A 23,975-nucleotide genomic window follows, 5' to 3' on the forward strand; every position below is an offset into this window, starting at 1 on the left:
GTCGTACGGTGATGGGACAAATGCAAAAGGGTACTGATCGTCCATATGGACAAGGAACTGATGAGGTTCAAAGACTTTGTACAAATCAGTTCAACTTCAACATAATGTTTGTGCTATATTTGATGACTAAATCCTATTACTCCCAAGGCCTGCCAATTGGAACTCTCTTTTTGATCTTGATTGGACTCTTTTGCTTCCTTGTTGGCTTGATGTCGACTGTCTGTTTATCAATGCTTGCCTCTGTTGCTTGTCTGGGAGGGGTATCCTTGTCTTCACAGCTATCTCCACGTGTTCTTCTTCTTGGATTGTGTCGCCTGATGCAATCATGGGTGGCTCTCGAAATCTTATGAGCTTGTGTTTTCCATAGCCCTCCAGACATTTGGGCTCCTTAACACCACATGCTAATGCATAAGAAGTGTAAGACAAAAAGTAAGAGGCCATAGAGGCCTGCTTATTTACATAATCCCCAAATATATCTATGGCAGACAACCTCTCTATTAAAATGATCTTTTCCTTTTGCCATGAAAGATCATGTCCACCTAAAACCCTAGACAAACATTTAAAGAAGTAAACAATGGCTTCTCCATTGTTGCTCAACTGCCTATGGTAAATCAAGATCTTAGCACTGCCTAGATCATGAATATAATGAGCTAGGCTTGACATTTTGCCAAACCCAGCCGGCCTGCTTCCACTTGTTCTCTGGAGGAATGTGTCATCCTTAATTTGTAGCTGCCACATATCAAAAGATTGGAGTGAGACAATAATACACGACTACAAAACATTTAAACACAAGATAAAGTATTTGATTTGAAGTAACAAGATCATACCTTCTCATTTTCATCAGCAACAAGAAGTTCATCTTTCCAAAGATTTATTTCTCTCGCCTCCAGTCCAGCCTCTTCTTTAAGCTTTCCCTTGTATAGTGCTGAGAGATTCATAGCTTCCTGCGTGAGCTGGAAGGCAGCTTCATCTGGCTCTTGGAACTTTTCAGCCTCTTTGAAACAAATAGTAAGGGCCTCTGTAGGATCAAAAGTTGTTTCCAAAGCCAGTAGTGAATGGTCATCCTCTATGCCAACCTCCTTGTCAAGCCTTGAAGCCTGGGCAATAAGGGAAATGGCATAGTCCTCCCTCAAATTGAACATACACTCTATATCATGGAGGAAAACATAATCTTTACCACCAATCAAGACACCTGGGCACTGCATAGTTGCTGCTCTGAACATCAAAATCTTCAACTGGCTGTGCTGCCTTAAGAGTTTCAATCCTCAGTTGAACAAGGTCAAGAGCAGCCCCTCATCCTGGAGGTTGATATCTTCTTCCTGCTCTGCCATTTTTGTTGCCACAGGAACATCCTCTTTTTCCTCTGCTTACAGATGTGTCTTCTTCTTCAGCCTCCTGCCCTTGCTCTTCTAGAGAGTGCTGATGGAAGACAATGTACATAAGGAATGCCATGGTTTCCTCAAGCACTCTACACTTTCTGGTGTGCAAGTTATAGCTGAATTTATATTCCTCAGGCAGGCTATCAAATCTTCTATTCACATGGTACCTCAGCCTGTCTCAATGGAGACAATATGATTTATATGCACAAAAACCTTTTCACCTTCCACAATTCTTCCTCCTCTGTCAGTTGTTTGAAGGTATCCCAATGGTCTGAAAGAAAATCTCTGTGATGCTCCAGTACAGAGCTCATAGTGAACTCCCTGTTGAAAATACAGTGGTATATGTGGAAGTTCCTTTGAGCCTTGCACTTGTGAAGAAAGTCAAATAGGAGCAAATCTGGAGATTTGTCGTCTTCTGGTTCCTTTTGTTTTGAAAGGGAAGACTTAGCTTTCTGCTCCACTCTTGCTTTTACCTGAACAAAAATTTATATATCATGAATTCTGTATGCTGACACATGCAATCAGGGAATGTATAGGATATCACCAAACAACTCTCTTCATGAGCACACATGACTCACCTGGTGATTGCTGTGGTCTAAGTATAGCAGCAGAAAAGTCCATCTTCCTCTTGAAAGGAGGGGCCTAAGAATCAACTGTTCCAAAGCAAAAACTTTTCTCATCACCCATCAAGGAAGAAATCCCCAGGGCCAAAGAAAGCAAAACAATGAGGAAGAAGTGAAAACCAAAAGGGACACAGGAATTTGCAAGAAAACACGATGTAGGGCCATTTGGAAAATGTTAAGCACTCTCCTCGCATTTTGTTTGCAGATTTTCCATTTCTGTTGATATCCATCTCCAATCAAATGCTAGGATCATCTCACAGATTCCTGGACAGTAGATGATACTAGGAAGAATTTCCCAGGGCCAAAGAAAGCAAAACAGTGAGGAAGAAATGAAAACCAAAAGGAATATAGGAATTTGCAGGAAAACGCGATATAGGGCCATTTGGAAAATGTTAAGCACTCTCCTCGCATTTTGTTGCAAACTTCTAGGTTCTATTGATATCCATCTGCAATCAAATCCTAGGATGATCTACCAGATTCCTGGACAATAAGATTCTTCGACACCAGGACTGGGACATGTGACAAGAAATGCTGGAGCTTAATGGAAATTTGGGATATAGGATGTGGTGGATGGGAATTGCCCAGATATCTGGACATCAAGAATTCTATGGATGGAAGAAATATATAGAAAAAAACATTGAAAAGAATATAGAACTTTGACCTTTCTTTTCCTTTTCCATGCTGTTAGAGTTGCACTGGTGAATCTTCTGCCCTCCCAAACTTGAGCTACAGCCTAGGTAACCTAGAGATCTAGCAGTGGTAGTAGTCTTCAGGCACGTTGCAGTCTGGATGGAGTGTGTTGGGTAGGAAGGGATCAGAGAGGGAAGGAAAAGGATGATGGGAAAAGGATGATGGGAGGGTGCTGGCAGGGATGAAAGACGGGGAGGAAAGAGTGGTTATGGAACTGATTATGAAATCATGATTGGCACAAGTTCCAAGGCAAAAAGTGTCCCATTCACATGTGCCAAGTTTCAAACTCCAAGAGATCTGAGTCCCATCCACACGTGTGAAAAAACGACTCCATTCCACACGTGTGGTATTTAGTAGTTGCCTTGTTTGTATTTTGCACTAATCTTTTTCCTCCTGTTTAATCGCTCCTATTTTGGCCCTCCCCTCTCAGCTCTCTTGCCTCCCTACCTCCCTACTCTGCACCATCAGCATCTTGACCAGCAGCACAGGTTCATCCCCAGCATAGGGTACTCGTCAGCAACACAGCACACCCACAGATAGCTTCCAGGTCAGTAAGAGACTCTATATCTTTATCTTCTTGTTTAATAGTATAACACACATACTTTTGGGATGTGATGTAGCTTAGATATTAGGATAAATACCACAAGCAGGAAGACTTTTGAATTGGGCTAGTTAAAATGACTGAAGGCATGTTCCAGCAGGCTGCCTCATGAATTTGCAGGAAAACACGAGGAGAAGGCTTTAGGAATTTCAAACAGCCGAAATCGCGTTTTGTTGCAAATATAAAACTGGGATGTGGAAATTTGGGATATGGGATGTGGTGGATGGGAATTGCCCAGATATCTGGACATCAAGAATTCTATGGATGGAAGAAATATATATCAAAAAACATTGAAAAGAAAATAGAACTCTGACCTTTCTTTTCCTTTTCCATGCTGTTGGAGTTGCACTGGTAAATCTTCTGCTCTCTCCCAAACTTGAGCTGCAGCCTAGGTAACGTGGAGATCTTGCAGTGGTAGTAGTCTTCAGGCACGTTTTCAGGCAGGTTGCAGTCTGGATGGAGTGTGTTGGGTAGGAAGGGATCAGAGAGGGAAGGAAAAGGATGATGGAAGGGTGCTGGCAGGGATGAAAGATGGGGAGGGAAGAGTGGTTATGGAACTGATTATGAAATCATGATTGGCACAAGTTCCAAGGCAAAGTGTCCCATTCACATGTGCCAAGTTTCAAACTCCAAGAGATCTGGGTCCCATCCACACGTGTGGTATTTAGTAGCTGCCTTGTTTGTATTTTGCACTAATCTTTTCCCTCCTATTTAATCTCTCCTGTCTTGGTCCTCCCCTCTCAGCTCTCTTGCCTCCTTACCTCCCTACTCTGCACCATCAACATCCTGACCAGCAGCACAGGTTCATCCCCAGCACAGGGTACTCATCAGCAGCACAACACACCCACAGATAGCTTCCAGGTCAGTAAGACTCTCTATATCCTTATCCTCTTGTTTAATAGTATAACACACATACTTTTGGGATGTCATGTAGCTTAGATATTAGGATAAATACCACAAGCAGGAAGACTTTTGAATTGGGTTGGTTGAAATGACTGAAGGCATGTTCCAGTAGGCTGTCTCATGAATTTGCAGGAAAATGCGAGGAGGAGGCTTTAGGAATTTCAAACAGCCGAAATCGCATGTTGTTGCAAATATAAAACTGTTGCTTCATCCACCCCTATCATTATGGTTTTGTGTCTTTCCAAGTTGTCCATGGCTGTACACTCCTTACATAAACTCAATCCATATTGTATTTAGTTGTAAAGACAGAGAAATCACTGTAGGAATGTACTAGCATGTTACTTCAGGTATTTGCAAGAAAACGCGAGAGTGAGCTATTAGGAATTTCAAACTGTCGAAATCGCGTCTTGTTGCAAATTTATAAATGTTGCTTCATCCACCCCTGTCATTGCCTTTTTGTGTCATTCCATGTTCTCCATGGCTGTAATCTCTTTCCATTGCTTTGTATGCAGCTTGTCAGAGTTATGGCAAGAACCAAGTCAACTGCAAGGAGTGCTGGTAAGGGGCCAAGGCTTGCAGCAGCAGCAGCAGCTGGGGCAGGTATTAAGGAATTTAGTGTGCCTCCAAAGGGAAGAGTTGCACATGGCAGGAAGGGGAAGCCAATGAGCCTGCTCCAGCAAAAGGCCAAGAGATTGAAACATGGTGTAGGTGTGCTAAAGGAGATCAGGAAGCAACAAAAAGCTATAGGCTTTGCAATCCCCAAGGCACCTTTTCAAAAAGTAGTGAAAGACATATGTGATAGTTGGTACCTTGGTTTCAGATGGAACAGGACTGCCATTCTTTCCTTACAGGAAATGGTAGAGGATTACTTGGAGAAATATTTTCAAGATGCAATGCTGGTAGCAGCCCATGCTCACAGGGTAACTCTGATGGCCAAAGACTTCAACACTTTGTCCAGAGTGAGATGGAGGTATGACAAGATGATCCATCCTATGGAATGGCAGGACATCCTGATGAGAGACATATTATTAATTCCACCTACAAGAAAGTTGAAGGTAGATGAGGTTAAGGTTGTTGAAGTAACCCACTCAAAGAACACCAGAGGGAAAGCTGCTTGAGGAGTCACTGAAGTAGCAAATAAAAGAATCCAAATCTGTTATAGATGTGGAGACTACAGAGGGAGCTGCAGATACAGAGAAAGTTGCAGGAGCTGGGCTCTAACATAGTTGTCCATATTGAGGATGAAACTTCAGTGACTAATTTTGACTTGACAAAACCATGCTTGGTAGCATTGGCTCATAAGAATGAGAATTGCTCAGATACTATCATTCTTGCAATGCTCTAGTAAGTGTCTTTTATTTTACATTTGTTTGCAAAACAATCCTTCTTGTACCTCCTTTACACCCTACCCTAATTATTGTTTGGTCCAATGCAGCATGATGAGAAGCTGGCTTAACTACGCTGTACAGCATACAGTTCATATTATTGATCTTTCTATTTTCTCCAAGTTAAGAGATACAAAGGAAACTCCCATGAATATTTCCAATTGGTTCAGACACTGCAATTTTGATGTTGTCGATGTTTTGCTACTTGCATACCATAACAGGTATGTGGGTGACTGCTCCTTTTGGGATCTTCTTTAAGATTGAGAACTCTTGTAGCCTTTAATTTCTTAATGCTTTTTTCCTTACGCAGTGACTACTAGAGCTTTGCTTCTATTGACATCCAGCAGAAGCTATGCTTTATGTTCAATTCTCTTAAAAACACACACAGAGAGCTAAAATTGTAAGTGGTGTGTGTGCTATTTTTAACTTTAAACTTCATTATTTTGATTTAATGCACACTAACTGAATTATATGTATTGCAGTTGTATTAGAAGGCTTCTAGATGCATTGGATCACTGTCCTCCTAATGTCAATCTTTTGGATTCAATAGAGCCAATAAATTTAGAGGTAGAAAGTCGTTCCCTCTACTGATGTCTATTTCATGCTATGCCTTTGAACCTATTGAATAATTTTGTTTTGTTCAGATGTTAACAGTTTCTAACATATCTTTCCAACTGTACAAACACCACAACAAGATGATTCAAGTAGCTGCGGCTGGAGAGTGCTGATCAGTGCCAAATATATACTTTCAAGCTATTTTGAGATAGGACAGCCAGACCTTGTAAGAAAAAATAATTTTCATTTAGCTTCAAAATAATTGATATTGATACAAAGTGTTCTAAATCATCATATGCCATTGCACATGAGAGAAGATAGCTTCAGCTCAAACTATGTATATAGTTTCAGAGCTGATACAATTTGGATGTTTTTGAAGTATGCCTCCCCCAAACCTATTGTACAAGCTATTGTCGAGTTGGGTGAGAGCTCTAAAGTTCGAGAAGGTGTCATACACCTTGATGACACAGATGATGCTGATCTGGTGCCACAGGAACAAGGACCTAGTGCTGATGAGGAGAAGCCACAGGAACAAGGACCTGCTGTGCTGATGTTATTGTGAGGAGAAGATGGAGCAGCAGAGCAAACAGATGCTCCAGGGACAGTAGAGGAGACAATGGAGCAGCACCAAGAGATTGTACAGGATAGGATGGAGCAGCAGAAAACAGATTCTCCAAAAAAAGATGATACGGAGAGCTTGGACCATGTAGAGCAGCCTCTGGATCAGGCTGTAGATAAATAGAAAATGGTTGTCAAGAATATGTTCTACATATACAATTAAACACTTCTGTATAAAATTTTACTTTATTGAATATAATAGGTTTGTTAATGGAGTCTGTGTTATCTCAATTTTCAATGTCTTTGCATTTTATTGAACTCTCTCTTCTTTTGAGCACCTGCAAAAAAGAAATATGAATCAATAGGGTAAAGTAAACTAATAGCAGTGCTTAATGAGACTAGGATAAGTCAGATGGTGTACCTTCTTATTGTTGTAGATAAATAAAAAGTCCTTTGAAATAGAACCTTCTGTCTCAAATAGAATGTCATTGCGCAATTGAGCTAGGGAGCAACATTATCTTAATGAGATATTGACTAGCACATCACCATTCTCTCAAAACAACATCAATATCAAGAAGTTTATTTTCTGCACCAAAAGAATCTTCATCCATTGATCCATTGGGACTAGTTTTGTGCCTAGCATTCGACTGTGCTTATAATAAAAAGAAAAAATAAAATTTTGTGATGCAACCATGTACTTCAGTTGCATAGAAGGTTGGACACCTCACAAAACACTGAACTACATGTCTTCTTATCCCCAACCTTTATCCAAAAATTGTGGCATGCATGCCAGACTTGTTGCTTTAACTGTGAACATTGTTTTTGAAACCTTCACTGGAAAGGTATTAAACAAGTCTACAAAAACTGTGAGAGGCATGCATAAAGAAATTTTTATTATCCTTGTGCAATATTGGGCCTCAGAGCTTTCTGTACTTCTTTGAAAAGCTTGGCCCTATATGCCTCTGTAACACTAAAATGTGGGAGAGGCCAATCCACTGAATTCCATGCCGGAAGGTCTTGTTTTCTTAACACACCATGTGTGTTAGCATTGTGTCCAGCCAACTGATAAAAATGATCAGTAAAAAATATACCCGATTGAGCTAGCTCTGTTGCACATCGACCTTGGTATTGTTGTTCTCCTATCGATCCATGCAAAACATCTATAAATCCCAGAATACAATCGATGTTTTGCCATGTCTCATACGATGAAGGGTATAAATCTGAAATAAAATAACACAAGAATGTCAATAAGCAAAGAAAGAAAGCTTCATCTTAAAAATCCATACACCTCATAAAGAACAAAACCACAATAGAAAAATATACAATTAGGCCTGTGTTGCGGAAGATCATTTGGATAGTCTCGCAAGACAAGTTCTTTATGCATGTACACATGCTGAATCAAAACTTCTTTCACCGATATCTTCCCTCTGGTGATTTTAAAATCTCATACTCTTCCCTTCCATGACACCAAGAAAATGTTTTTTGTCTGGGGTCTCTTTCTTTTGCTAGGTTGCATGAGCACCCATGCTTCTTTCGAAACACTAAACCTTTCCCAAGTTCCTTCCGTTTTGACTGTACTTGAATTCTCTACCGAAGAAATAGAAGAAGCAGGTCGACGGGGTAAGGATGTGTGGTATAATTCTGCCTTCATAGCATTATCATCCACAGAGCGTCTTCCACAAGAACGGCCATAGTTTTTATTCACCATGGAGACCTTGTGAATCTGTAACAACAGCAAAGTAATGTAAACAAGATAACAAAGTGAAGTTTCAAAAAAGAGAAAGTGGGCAGACAGACAGTTGACAAGAAACATCTTACTCTAAGCCAAACAGGATCAAGGAAGCAGTTTTGGAAAAGAAGAGGCTGCTCCACAATGAGGTAGTGGTGTAGAATGGTAGACCTTTCGAAGGAAAGGCAGCACAACATTTCAAAGTTCAAAGGAAGGTGGAAGCGAGAAGGCCCTTGTCAGAGAAAATGTCAGACTAGATTCTATCTTCATGTCCAAAGATCTTGTGAGAATAAAAAACCAATCTCCACATTAATGTAGCACGCTTATACCTACATAAAGTATTATTTCTTTTATCTATTTTCTCTTATTTTTGTGAATTTCCAACGTTACGTTGGCCCTCTGTTGATTGGTTGAGAGCTTATTTTTCCAAACTGTAAAAGGTCCCAAAATGAGCTCCCTTTTTTCCTAATGGGGTAGTGCTCCTATCAGTTCCTCTTTGTAGTTTAATGTTACTGATTCTCCTTATCATTTTGTCATGTATACTTGGGAGAACATTTTATTTCTCTTCTCTAGCTAATGGTCCGGGAACAGGGAAAGTGTTTGTTCTTGTTTCCATGCACATGTTGGAAATCTGGTGCAAAGTACCCTCATTCTTGTACTAAACAAATACTCCTTGGAATTAAGTTTTTCCTCCGAGGGAGGAGTGTCGTTCCAGCCCCAATGATGTGTTGAGAGAGGTTAGCTTTCATTTGGGTCTAAAATTCCTCATTGATTTGCAAGTGTATTCAAACTAGGTTTGGTATTCCTACTTGGGTGCCCTCGTCGTCGTTACAGTGGTATGAGAGCAAAGGTTCTCAACATTAAATTTAAGGCAAAGGCATCCCCCATCCCTCTTGTAGAACTTGCAACTCATTTGGGGAACCGTGCACATGAAGTGGAAGCTATAGAAGAGAAATATTAGGAGGAGATCAAGAACCAAGAGAACTTCTATCTCTAACAAATTGAGGAATTGAAGGAGGAGCTCTTTCAAAAAGATAGCTTAATTGAGGAGCTACAAGAGAATCAAGGAAAGGATTGTTTGGTCTTGATAGGTTGGGAGATTGGGCCAGGCAAGAAGGGTTGGCCATATAGTATCTTGGCTTGGTCATATGGTTGTGAGACTAGATACTGACCTGAGAGTTCCACTCAAGTAAATCTTGTCTGAGACTGGATGTTGCTCCGAGAGGGTCCGCAACCAAGGATATTCTTCAATGATGTTATCAGTGAGTTCTACATTTGATCACTGATGTGATCAGTGAGTTCTACATGTGACTTGAGCCAAGCTCTTTCTCTGCAGAGCGTGATAGATGTCCACTTGGGAGTAACTCGTATATGGTCACTGGTTTATGGCTGGATGGCCTTCATTTGAGGACTCTAGTATGACTAGAGTCAAGGCTGATCCTTTTGGATGAGAATAACGTTGCTTTCTTGCAACAAAGGGAGCCGTCACAGTTGCGGTCAATTGGGCAAGACCATAGCGTGGCAGTAAAACATTGGGCAAGACCATAGCGTGGCAGTAAAGAAGGGGTGGTGGTGTTGTATGATCAGGCAAAGGAAGTGACATGGTCGGCAAGGTTGTAAAATATGGGGTCACAGACGAATGTACCAAGATGACATCAAGTTAGTTAGTGGTCCACCGGCTAAAGGCTAGGTGTGGGATGCTATCTGACTGCGCAGAGAGGTGCGGCCGGCCTATTGTATGGAGGTTCCCGACGGCTGAGCCTTGACGACGACTATTGTGCCGACTGCACATGTGGTACCTGCAATTAGCTAAGAGGTAGTGGAGCAAAGGAGTCACGAAGAAAGGCCATACAAAAACTACAATACAATACAAGAAAGTAACAGTGGCAGTATACATTGATTGTAAGCCAGCACAAGCAAGTGCAAAGACAAAATGGCCAGTGGTGTGGTGGTGAATATGTTGCTAAAAGATGCAAAGCAAGGTGTCCAATGATTCTAAGAATCTGGGGATTTGTTTGCTGAGAAGAAAGACAGAGGAGGACAAAAGCTTATGGTTGCTTCCATTACAATAAGAGAGACTGGGACGTGGTCCTATAAGTTCCTCTTTGTAGTGTAACGTTACTCATTCTCTTTACCCTTTGTCATATACCTAGGAGAACATTTTAGAGACATTTTATTTCTCTTCCCTAGCTAATGGTTTGGGAACAAGGAAAGTGTTTGTTCTTGTTTTCGTGCACATGTTGGAAATATGGTGCAAAGCACTCTCATTCTTGTACTAAACAAATACTCCTTGGAATGACGTTTTTCCTAAGGGGGAGGGGCGGCCCAATCTGGCCCCAATGTGTTGAGAGAGGTTAGCTTTCATTCGGTGTAAAGTTTCTCATTGATTTGCAAGTGTATTCAGACTAGGATTGGTATTCTCACTTGGGTTCCTGCGCCGTTTTATAGTGGTATCAGAGCCAAGGTTATCAACATCAAATTTAAGGCAAAGGCATCCCCCATCCCTCTTGTACAACTTGCAACTCATGGGGAACCGTGCACATGAAGTGGAAGCTATAGAAGAGAAATATCAGGAGGAGATCAAGAACCAAGAGGACTTCTATCTATCTCCAATAGATTGAGGAGTTGAAGGAGGAGCTCTTTCAAAAAGATAGTTTCATTGAAGAGCTACAAGAGAATCAAGGAAAGGATTGTTCGGTCACAAAGCCTCGGGCCAAGCAAGAAGGGCTTAATCCAAAAGAGTTTGGCCATTGCTTTCTTATTAGTAGAGGGTTATTAGCTATCTTGTACTTCCTCAGGGGCATTTTTTAAAGAGCCAAAAGATAAAGAGGATTCACTTCTCACCTGCACGTTAAGGTGAATCAACCAGCAAGAGAATCAAGGAAAGGATTGTTCGGTCACAAAGCCTCGGGCCAAGCAAGAAGGGCTTAATCCAAAAGAGTTTGGCCATTGCTTTCTTATTAGTAGAGGGTTATTAGCTATCTTGTACTTCCTCAGGGGCATTTTTTCATTGAAGAGCTACAAGAGAATCAAGGAAAGGATTGTTCGGTCACAAAGCCTCGGGCCAAGCAAGAAGGGCTTAATCCAAAAGAGTTTGGCCATTGCTTTCTTATTAGTAGAGGGTTATTAGCTATCTTGTACTTCCTCAGGGGCATTTTTTAAAGAGCCAAAAGATAAAGAGGATTCACTTCTCACCTGCACGTTAAGGTGAATCAACCAGCAAATGCTTCATAAAAGAAAAAGAGGACTTTCATGAGTATAGGTGATTCTAAGGAAGCAAAACTTTTGAAGACACAAGAATATCCAGGGGTAAAGCTAAGAAAACAAGGAACAAATCAGCTTTTCGAAAGGCAATGCAAGAGAAGATGATTGCTCAACAGCGTAGATGGTCTGTCTCTCGGAAGAGCCATCGATAACTTACTTTTCTTGGGCTCCCTTTCAATGCTACCCAAAAATGAGATTCTTGCCGAATCCCAAGCACTGTCCCACTGTAGATAGTCTTTAATCGATAGGGCCGAGTAGGAATATGTGGCCTTCATCCCATAGCCTCTGATAAAGGCCTATCCAATTCGCGCTTTTTAGCTTTATCGAAGCTTTTTTGCTTTCCTTTCTTTGGGATTCGGCCCAAACTGTTTGGCAGATTCCCACGCGTTTTGGAATGACAAGTCAGGAGAACTAGAGAAACTCTGGGAAAAAGCATGTCTCTTCCCTTCAGCCATTCCAAGCTCGTAGTGAGAGGACTATACTCCCAAGGGACCACCATATTTTCCTCAGGAAGAGCTTGGTAGCTTGAGGACATGCCATACATGGGTTTATATAAAGCCCAAGATATTGTGTCCTTTTTAAAAAAAATTAGCTTCCTCTAGTAGACTAGAAAGGAGCTTAAGTTTTTGGTTTTGGATAACCAACAAGTGTGACCAGTTAATAATGAATAATATTTTTTGTTATTCTCGTTGTTGCATGTATATGCAGGATTAATGTTGTGACAAGGGCTTAAAGCCAAGTGCTATAGTATTATTCAAGATATTATATATCGTTTTATTTTCTTGAAAGAATGTTCTATCCAGATGTACCTTTTATAACAAGCATTCTCTTTATGGCCAAGTGGAACTGTTTTATGCATTGGATTTGTTTTGAATGAGTTATCGTTTAGGCATCTTGGCTATATCTACACTATCTTGGCTTAGACATATGGTTGTGAGACCGTATACTGATCTTAGAGTTCCACTCAAGCAAGGCTCGTGTGCGACTGGGTGTTGTTTCGAGAAGCTCCACAACCAAGGATATGCTTCACTGATGTGACCATAGAGTTGTACATGTGACTTGAGAGCCAAGCTCCTTCTCTGTAGTGTGATAAATGTCCACCTAGGAGTGGTATATGGTCACTGTTTATGGTTGGATGGCCTTCGTTTGAGGACTCTAGTATGACTAGATCCGTACTCATCCTTAATTGATGAGAACAACCTTGCTTTTCGCAAGGGAAGCCGTCACAATTGCGGTCAGCTATTTAAAAGGCAGGGAAGATGTCACCAATGTGGGCATGTTCTTATGTAAAAGGACTCTCGTAATTCCAAAGTGCCTAAAATAGTACAAGTATTCAGAACGGGGGATTTCCATCCCACATGCATGTGCATAAATCATGGATGCATGTGAATGCATTAGAGGATTTTTGCTAAAGACTAACGTGTTTTTGTGTCCTACTTGCACGAATGTATGAAGAGATAGGTAATGCTGAGGACACCTAGCATCGCTTACTAGAGTGCCCAGTTTGTTGATAAATTTATTGTAATTTTTAAGGTTTAAAACATGTGAAAAGAGGCCCAAAAAGGAGACATTTTTATAGTGACCCACTTATAAGCTTTTGAGTTCACACTCATTTAAATGTGGATGGACACTATTATTGAGGTTGGGCATCACATGTGTTATGGGCACTATAGACTCGTGTAAAGATGCAAACAAATAGTAGGTGCCATATGTCTCCAAGAGAAAAAGATTTCCACATTTGTGGGACTTTCCAAGAATCGATCACCTTGAATCTTTAAAGCAAGTTGTGGGGTGGGCACGAGCAGTCGGAGGCTCGTTGTTGGTAAATGAATTCCCTGGCGCGACGGTGGCTGCTGTGAGTGACACCCTTGACGATAGAGACCGCCACATGGATGATGATGTGTAAAGTGGGATAAGGCTAGAGGGCCTATATCATTGTATGGTTCATTGTGATATGCAATAGAATTGCGTGTTGAGTGTGCAATCTCTCTCTCTCTTTCTCTTATGGAGTTCTTAGTGTGGTTTAATCCACCTTAATTATGTTTCTTAATCATTGTCTGTCACCATGATCAATCCCATTTTAGGATTTTTTAACATGGTATCAGAGCTTGGGTGGGCTCTTGGTCATGGTGGATATTTATGTATAGTTTTTCTTGGTTATGTGTTCATATGATTAAGCATTATTTTTAAATATTATGAAAAAAAAATGCACACTCATATTATCATTTGGATTTGCATTTGTGAGGATTTGAAAGGAGATTTGCAACAAGGAGGTTACATAGAAGCTGCCCAAGAGAGTTGTAAATGGGAGTTTTTCCTAAGCTGTTTTCTTATGTCCAGCCGTTGTACTTGATCAAGGCTCGACTGTGTAGTACTTGCTGCTCAATGGCTGTAGTCTTTATCCCGGCTGCATGGCTGCAATAGCCATACTGTGTGTGTAAGGCGACTATGTTGCAAGGCAGTGTTGAAGCGATGAGGCTGGGCCAATGCTGCACAGTAAGGTGATAGCGGTGCAGGACTGCAAAATGTTGGGCAAGACCATAACATGGCAGTAAAGAAGGGGTCATGGTGCTATATGATCAGGCCAAGGAAGTGACATGGCCGGCAAGGTTGTAAAATATGGGGTCAGAGAGAATTGTACCGCCAAAAGAGACTTGTAGTCCTGGGATCTCTATCCCTCACAATGGACTTCGGCATTCCATGATGTTTGAACACTTGTGCAAGATATATTTTAACCATATGCTCAGCTTTGATGGTCTTTTTGACCGGCAAGAAATGAGCTTGCTTGCTAAACCTGTCCACAATTGTCCAAATTGTATCATTACCCTGTTGGGTACATGGCAAGTCCATAATGAAATCCATTGTAATACTTTCCCATGGTTGCGTGGGAATAGGCAATGGCTGAAGCAAACCTGGTGCCTTTTGCCTATCAAATTTGACCTTTTGACAGGTGATACATGCACGTATATGTGCCTCTATGTCCCTTCGCATACTTGGCCAAAAGAAATACCGCTTAATCATGTGCGTAGTAGGCATTATGCCTCTATGACCAGCATATGGAGGAGCATGGCACTCATCCAAAACCTTTTGCCTCATGTCAGACACCACACAACTCACTCTTCTTTGCATTTATGTAGAGTTTATGTCTATGGAGCTCTTCAAAAACAATAGCCAAATGAGCTTTATGCTCTTCTTCGGTCTTCGAGAAGACTAGGATGTCATCAAAGAAGACACCTGTAAATTTCCTGTACCCACAGAATATGCGATCCATCATTCTATTGAATGTAGCCGGAGCATTTGTAAGACCAAAAGGCATAACAAGATACTCATAAAGCCCAAATGCTGTCCTAAAAGCAGTTTTGTGTACATCCTGAGGCACTACACGCACTTGATGATATTCACTCTTGAGATCAATTCGGCTAAAGCATGCCGATCCATCCAACTTATCAAGGATGTCGTCTATGCGTGGAATCAGAAACCGATTTTTGATGGTAAGCTTATTCAAAGCTCTATAATCCACACATACGAAAGGATCCATCCTTCTTTTGAACTAAGAGGATGGGTGAACAATATGGGGAAGAGCTTGGCTGAACCAAACCCTTCTCAAGAAGCTCATTTACTTGCTTCATGATCTCCTCTTTTTGGGATGCACTTACACGATAGGCTGGCCTATTAGGTGGTGAGCTACCCGGCACAAGATCAATACGATGATCTTCCGATCGTACAGGTGGAAACTCATTTGGTAACTCATCAGCAAAACAATCATTGTGCTCTTGCAAAAATTTCAGCCTATCATTACTAAGAGTGTTTACATGTACATTATTTTCCTCAACAGGATCTCGTACAAAAATCAAGTACGCAAAAATACTCTTTTTCATTACTTTCTTAATTTGTACATGAGATACAAGGGGAATGGTATCACCCTCTTCACTAGCATCAATTACATGTTCTCGGCCTTTATGCATGAAGGTGATCCTGTTAGTCTTGTAAGCCTTGCACGGATCAATACGTGTATGCCAAGGCTTTCCAAGCAATACATCACAACCATTCAAAGGCGCCACAAGAAAATCCTCATGATCCACATAGCCTTGAATGTGTGTATGCGCAACTTGCGAAAAATAGGCATGACCTACACTTCTCTACCACAACAAAGGTAGCCCCTGCTTCAATTTGAGGACCCATGTTCTCCACTTCAATACCCAAAGCAGCTGCCATCTGAGTGGATATGAAATTTTTAGATGCACAATCATCAAACATGAACAAAGCGGGCTGATCTTTGATTTGTCCCCAAGCTTTACATACAACCCTATCTTTGCTATCATGTGAAGTGTTGCCCTGCACATCCGGAACCATATGCACATTAGGCTTCGGTACATTAGCATTTTCAACTTTGTTCTTCTTATTTGGGCATGCTCTTGCCATGTGCTCAGTGCTGCCACAAGTAAAGCATTTTCCTTCACGCATATATTGCTCCTTCTTCTCAGCACTAAGACCAAAGTTTGCCGGCTTATATAAGGGCGCTTTTTAGCAAACTTAGTTTCAGCTTTTGGACCTGATTTGGCTTGGTTTTGGTCCCTTTTAGGTGGCTGTCCATCATTTTGCAGGCTCACTTGCGTCTTGAAGGTGAGAAATCATCATGGATAAAACCAATTCCTGCTGCCAAGCTATGAAGGAGATTAAGAAAGAAAGGAGATCGATGGAAGTAAGATTACTGCGAGCGGCAAGTAAAAGTTACGACTTATATAAAGGAAGGAGCTAGCGTAACTTAGAAGCCAACGGTATCTTGTCACTGAAGTTTTACCGTCTTTCCATGATTTGGGTTTGGCACATATTTCTATAGAAGGTTCACATGAAATACATTATGAACTTTGAGATGATGAGGTAGAAAAAGCTCGTAGGCTAAGTCACCCAATTTCATTGAAATCCGATATGGCCCACAATATCTGGGGGATAGAGCAAGATTCAAGACAAGAACAAAGATTTCAACTTTATTCACTCTTGGAACATATACAGTAAAGATAGAAGTTTAGCCTTATTAGATCGACTCAATTTGAGTTCCAATTGCTCGGTGGCGGTGGCGGTTGCGATTAATTGGTGTGAGGTATGACCAGGATACATTTATAATCCCGCTTTGTACACGGGTTGCAATCCTGATTGAAACCTTCTCTTCCTTTCCGCCTCGACGATAACATGCATAAATGGAGACACCTCCAAGAGCACTTTCCAAAACTTTTGTACATATGCATTTACCGATTCTCCCTCATTTTGCTTTACCCAATCCCACTTCATTGTTATCTCATTCAATGCATTGGGAGAGGCAAGAATTGAGCATAGAACCTCTCCTTGAATTCTTCCCATGATCTAATAGGATTCGGTAAGAGCTTCTCCGTGAGCCACCAATGGACAGCAATGCCTTTCATGAACATGCTTACATGCCGGATCATGGATTTCTGAGTGAAATCCTCATCACTTGAAGCAATATCAAACTGGGCAATAAAAGCAAGTGCCTTTGATGCATCATATTCCCCATGATATGTGTCAAACTTCACAGATTTGTCTCCGGCTTTGAAGTCACGAGACTTTGATGCATGTGTGTGCATCTCAACATGTTTTCCACCATTGGGACAGCCCCTGTGTGACTGGCATCATTTTTGGACCAAAAGGTGATGCATAAGGCATAGATACATGTGCCCTGTAAGCATGAGGCATGGCTGGCTCCTCAACATGCATTGATACATTTTCAGCCATAACTTCTCCCTCACGAGCACACTCGAAGGCATGAGTGACATGAGAGATACCTGCACCAACAGAAAATTGCAGCCCATGTTGTATGTATTGTGCATGCACATTTTCAGCTGGCAATGGCATTTGACATACATTTTGACCACTGCCATAAACATTGTATTCTTCATGGGCTACATGAGGTATTCCTGCATGGCGTCAAGTCACTGATTGTTCCTCTCCCATAGCATGGAGATTTATCCTCTTAGACATAAGTTCTTGTTTGGGCACCAGTGGGGATTCCAAGACATGTGGGATGGTTGCCTTTTTCTGCATAGGCATCCTCGGTATGAGCCAAGTATGCACGTGCTGCATCCCTCGGTTGCATGTGCAACTCTTGAGCAATCATTGCCATTGTGTGATCCATATAAGATTCAGCTTTCTTGGCCTTCAAACGATCATGTACCAATGGATCCTCGCGGCGATAGAGATTCAATTCTTCTTGTTGTGCATGGAGAAGAGCCTGCATAGAGTAAGTTCAGCCCTCAAGACTATGGACTCTTCTTCTTGCATCTTCTCTTTGCCACGGGACGGCTGTCCCACATATTCATGTTCCCTATTGTGCACCACATGACTTTGCTCATCCTGTAAAGCATTGGAGGCATGCATTTCATTGTCCCTGCCTCTTGAATTAGCATCTCCAACATTCATTGTATGGCTATCCATAATGTTCTAAGTGTAGAGATAGCTAGTGTTCACGGTGATCGTCTCTCACGATAGAAGTGAAAGAGAACCGTATGCTCTGATACTAATGTAACTTGGTTGAACACAATGCTAATCAATACACTTAAATACACTAAGATTTGAAGGACACTTTCTCAAATACAAGAAGTAAATTGTTGAATTGACAAGAGACACACAATGAGCCGGAACAGCTGACCCCTCCCTTGAGTAAATTGTATTACTACTGGAGAAATTCAATACATAGCTTCACGGGCATCCATTGCCAAATCCTCCATGCCAATGCATATGAAATTCAGCATTTAGAAAACAATGGTATGTCGATGTAGATTACCAAGGAGCTGCCTTGATGCCCGGCCCTGACTTCAATGTCCATATTCTCTACCATTGGCTCTATGTTCTACCAAACAAGGTAGCAACATCTTCAAGAGCACATAGGACAAGAGAAATACTACACAGGGTGGCTAAACAAGGAGTCCTGCCCTTCTACTGAATAAGTAATGACAACACATTGTCCAATTAGCTTACCAGTCTTCATAGAAGTTGTTGCAAGCGGAAGCCTTCGCGTTGGAAGCTTTAGAAGTGTCGACATCTTCGATTTGCCGCAATCCTTCGTGACAAAAGTCTTCAAGAGGATGAAGGGAACCCTGGGAAAGCTTCCCCTATGGTTCAACTTGAGAAAGGAAGGCTGAAATTAGGGTTTTCAGCAAAAAGACCAAAAATTACAGCAAAAATGAGAGCTATTTTGCTGAATTATTTCAGTCTCATTGGGAGTGAGTAGGAGAGTGATTAGCACTTGGAAACACTCTTAGAAGCTTGGAAAACACCCTAGCAAGTTGGGTATGGCTATGGAGAGAAATGGTGGAAAAACAGAGTTTTCAGCCTCCAAAAATCCTCATGAAGAGAAAACACGAATTTTCTCGTAAAAAGTAAGTGAATTGGGGTCCAATCAGGTGAAGGGACATGGGGAGATGCCCATTTATGAGTAAAAGGGGAGGATTAGGTCCTAGACATTGAGTCTTGTCTGCCTCGGGACTTCAGTGAGTATGAACTTGGAAGCGGTCATAATTTATAAGTGACTTTTGGGCGCCCAAACTTTAATGAAGTGGGAACGCACTCACTTATAAATATTGACTAAGTCCTGAGGGCTATTTGAGCCTAGATTGGGTAATACTTACCACCTGCTCACATGCCACACAACCATGTCAGCAGACAGTTTCACACGCACGGTTCACGGGCGGGCGTCCCCTAGCCCGGAACTACACATAGGTCATGCAGGCATGAAAACAGCATGCAATTTCATTTGCAGGAAAGCACATAAAGATGCTATGCAATGCAGCATTGGCATGAGCAATTTCCGTTCATGAAACCATATAAGACCAGGTGTTTTCAGGCAAGTATATGCGATACCAGACCCAGTGGAAAGCCAATCCTCCAGGCGTTTCCGGGCATGTACACAAAGGCACAAGTCCCAGCGGAAAGCCAAGTCCTCCAGATATTCCGGGCATGATAACGTCAAGTCCTAGCGGAATATCATATCCAACTATACACCATGACACGTGTCAAATCACATGCATAGGCACATTCCATAAGCCATGGACACCAATCCAATATGTACATAGTGTGAAAGCAAGAGTGAACCATTCGGGTGGCCAAATGGTGACACCTCGCACCCAACCCCCTTGTTGCACGTGTTTCCGGCTTCCCAGTTATGGTATGCTTCCCAAGCCTCAGGAAGGAGTATCACCCACTCCTCCATTCTCGTCGATTGGACAAATGTTCATGCAGGTACTGGAGTCCCCCCAGACTGGCACCTCGGTGGTAGCCAGGGCGGCTGGGATTCCGTCCATCAGAATTTGCGTAGCCCCTTCGGATGCTCTCCCGCAGGTTATTGCACTTCCCAGCTGCTGCTGCAGGAGGGCTGCTCCAGCGGGTTGAGTATTCAGTACTCACTGGCCTGTTTTTTGTGTAGGTAGATGGGTCACCTTGCTCGTGTTTGTCGGCGCCGCCAGGCCCGCTGTTGAGGACACCCCCTACCTCCGTTGGTTCCACCTCAGACTGGACCACTAGCCTCAATAGGCATGGTGCCAGTCAGAGCATCAGCACAATCCCCCCCCAAGAGCAATGATGCATACTGGTAACCGTTTTATGAGCATTTATCAGGAGGTGGGTGGCGCCCAGGAGGTGCCAGTTTCAGGTGCCTTGTCTTCAGTTCTCCTGAGGTTCCAGTGCAGGTGGTCCCCCATCCTGCCCCCTTCCCCTCCTCCCCCCCGGGTTCCCCTCCCCTCAGCTGCCCTGGTTTCCCCAGTTCTGTTGCGTCGTGCGCTACTCCTGTTGCGACGTAATGGGACAGGCACTCAACTTGGAATACCAATCCTAATTTGAATAGACTTGGAAATCAATGAGAAACTTTACACCAAATGAAAGCTAACCTCTCTCAACACATCATTGGGGCTGGAACGGGCCGCCCCTCCCCCTTAGGAAAAGCTTCATTCCAAGGAGTATTTGTTTAGTACAAAAATGAGGGTGCTTTGCTTCAGATTTCCAACATGTGCATGAAAAGAAGAACAAACATTTTCTTTAGATCATTAGCTAGGGAAGAGAAATAAAATGTTCTCCCAAGTATATGACAAAAGGCTAAGGAGAATCAGTAACGTTACACTAAAAGAGGAACTCAAAGGACCACGTCCCAGTCTCTCTTGTTGTAATGGAAGCAACCATAAGCTCGTCCTCTGTCTTTCTTGTCAGTAACAAATCCCCAGATTCTTAGAATCACTGGACACCTTGCTTTGCAATATTCACGACCACACCACTAGCCATTTTGTCTTTGCACTTGCTTGTGCGTTGTCTTTCTTGTCAATAACAAATCCCCAGATTCTTAGAATCACTGGACACCTTGCTTTGCAATATTCACGACCACGCCACTAGCCATTTTGTCTTTGCACTTGCTTGTGATGGCTTGCAATCATTGTATGGTGCCCCTCTTACTTTCTTGTCTTGTATTGCAGTTTTAGTGTGGCCTTGCTTTGTGACGCCTTGGCTCCACTACCTCTTACAGCTGGCACAGGTACCACACGCGCGGTCTGCACATCAGTTGGTTAGGGCACACTAACTAGCCTTTAGTCGGCGGGCCACTAACTAACTTGATGTCATTTGATAATATGGGCACCAAATTGGACTTCTCATCAGCTTATCACCCTCAAACGGATGGGCAAAGTGAGGCTGCAAATTCAGCTATGTTGGATCTCTTGAAATGTTATGTGGCGGATCAGAAGTCTTCTTGGGAGAAGTACTTACCGCTTGTGGAATTTGCATACAACAACACAGTAAGAGACTTGGATATTGCTTTTGCTCAAGTGTGGACAGCCATTGCAAGGTCACAAGACAAGCATAAAAAGGCTGCCGACGACAAGCATAGAAGGCAATTGGATGTTAAAGGGAATGATTGGGTATTGCTCAAATTTGAGAAAGCAAGACTTGCAAAGAGGCCTGGCAAAGAGGGTGCATATCCTAAGCTTGCAACCTGGTACTATGGACCTTTTCGAGTGATCGAGAAGATCAATGAAGTCGCTTTCAGATTGGCATTACCTAGTAATTGGCACATACACATTGCTTTTCATGTGAGTCTCCTTCGCAAGTATGTAGGGCCGGAGCCGAGTGAAATGGTCATTGAGGATCCACCAAAAGTGGATGAGCTTGAGGAGATCTTGCAGCCAGAGCAGATTGTGTATCACAAGGAACGCAAGCTTGCTGTGCAGGCAAAGTTGAGGCGTTACCTTGTGAAGTTTAAGAACTATCTTCCCATTGATGCTAAATGGGTAGATGAAGAGTTCTTCAAAGATTGCCCGCATGTGCTTCAAACATATTTGGATGCATTTCAGTTGCAGACAACTATTTAGAAGCGGGGGGGAATGTCACCATTTGGCCACCCGAATGGTTCACTCTTGCTTTCACACTATGTACATATTGGATTGGTGTCCATGGCTTATGGAATGTGCCTATGCATGTGATTGACACGTGTCATGGTGTATAGTTGGATATGATATTCCGCTGGGACTTGACGTTATCATGCCCGGAATATCTGGAGGACTTGGCTTTCCGCTGGGACTTGTGCCTCTGTGTACATGCCCGGAAACGCCTGGAGGATTGCCTTTCCACTGGGTCTGGTATCGCATATACTTGCCTGGAAACACCTGGTCTTATATGGTTTCATGAACGGAAATTGCTCATGCCAATGTTGCATTGCATAGCATCTTTATGTGCTTGCGTGCAAATGAAATTGCATGTTGTTTTCATGCATGCATGACCTATGTGTAGTTCCGGGCTAGGGGACGCCCGCCCGTGAACCGTGCGTGTGAAACTGTCTGCTGACATGGTTGTGTGGCATGTGAACAGGTGGTAAGTATTACCCAATCTAGGCTCAAATAACCCTTAGGACTTAGCCAATATTTATAAGTGAGTGCGTTCCCACTTATCCTCCCCTTTTACTCATAAATGGGCATCTCCCCATGTCCCTTCACCTGATTGGACCCCAATTCACTTACTTATTAAGAGAAAATTCGTATTTTCTCTTCATGAGGATTTTTGTAGGCTAAAAATTCTGTTTTTCCAACATTTCTCTCCATTTCCAAGCTCTCCATAGCCATACCCAACTTGCTAGGGTGTTTTCCAAGCTTCCAGAGTGTTTCCAAGTGCTAATCACTCTCCTACTCACTCCCAATGACTGAAATTCAACAAAACAGCTCTCATTTTTGCTGTAATTTCTGGTCTTTTTGTTGAAAACCCTAATTTTAGCCTTCCTTTCTCAAGTTTAACCATAGGGGAAGCATTCCCAGGGTTCCCTTCATCCTCTTTAAGACTTTTGTCGCGAAGGATTGCGGCAAATCGAAGATATCAACACTTCTAAAGGTTCCAACGCGAAGGCTTCCGCTTGCAACAACTTCTATGAAGACTGGTAAGCTAATTGGACAATGTGTTGTCTCAGTAGAAGGGCAGGACTCCTTGTTTAGCCGCCCTGTGTAGTATTTTTCTTGTCCTATGTGCTCTTGAAGATGTTGCTACCTTGCTTGGTAGAACATAGAGCCAATGGTAGAGAATATGGACACTGAAGTCGGGCCGGGCATCAAGGCAGCTCCTTGGTGATCTACATCGACATACCATTGTTTTCTAAATGCTGAATTTCATATGCATTGGCATGGAGGATTTGGCAATGGATGCCCGTGAAGCTATGTATTGAATTTCTCCAATAGTAATACAATTTACTTAAGGGAGGGGTCGGCCGTTCCGGCTCATTGTGTATCTCTTGTCAATTCAACAATTTACTTCTTGTATTTGAGCAAGTGTCCTTCAAATCTTAGTGTATTTAAGTGTATTGATTAGCATTGTGTTCAACCAAGTTACATGAGGTCGAAGCTATGATGCCAGCCCTGAGCGTTGCGTATCCGATGGGGCTATGTCAGATCACTCAATCTGCATTTGTCCAATCGACGAGAATAGAGGAGAGGGTGATACTCCTTCCTGAGGCTGGGGAAGCATACCATAACTGGGAAGCCAGAAACACTTGCAAGGGGGTTGGGTGCAAGGTCAAAGCTATGATGCCAGCCCTGAGTGTTGCATATCCGATGGGGCTACGTCAAATCACTCAATCTGCAGTTGCGTGTGAGTCAAAGCCCACCTGAGAGTAGCCAAGCCTAGTAAATGCATATTCGTGAGTTTGCCCAGCTTGCCAATGAGGGCTGCTTGGATTAAATCCCGAATCTATCCGCAAGCGGGGCGGCTCCCTACGATCTTGCAAACCAGGGAAGAGGCTGCAAGGGAGGCAATAGC

Source organism: Cibotium barometz, chromosome 18, assembly GCF_041138505.1.
Source record: "Cibotium barometz isolate CiBa-2024 chromosome 18, ASM4113850v1, whole genome shotgun sequence".
Taxonomy (NCBI): domain Eukaryota; kingdom Viridiplantae; phylum Streptophyta; class Polypodiopsida; order Cyatheales; family Cibotiaceae; genus Cibotium; species Cibotium barometz.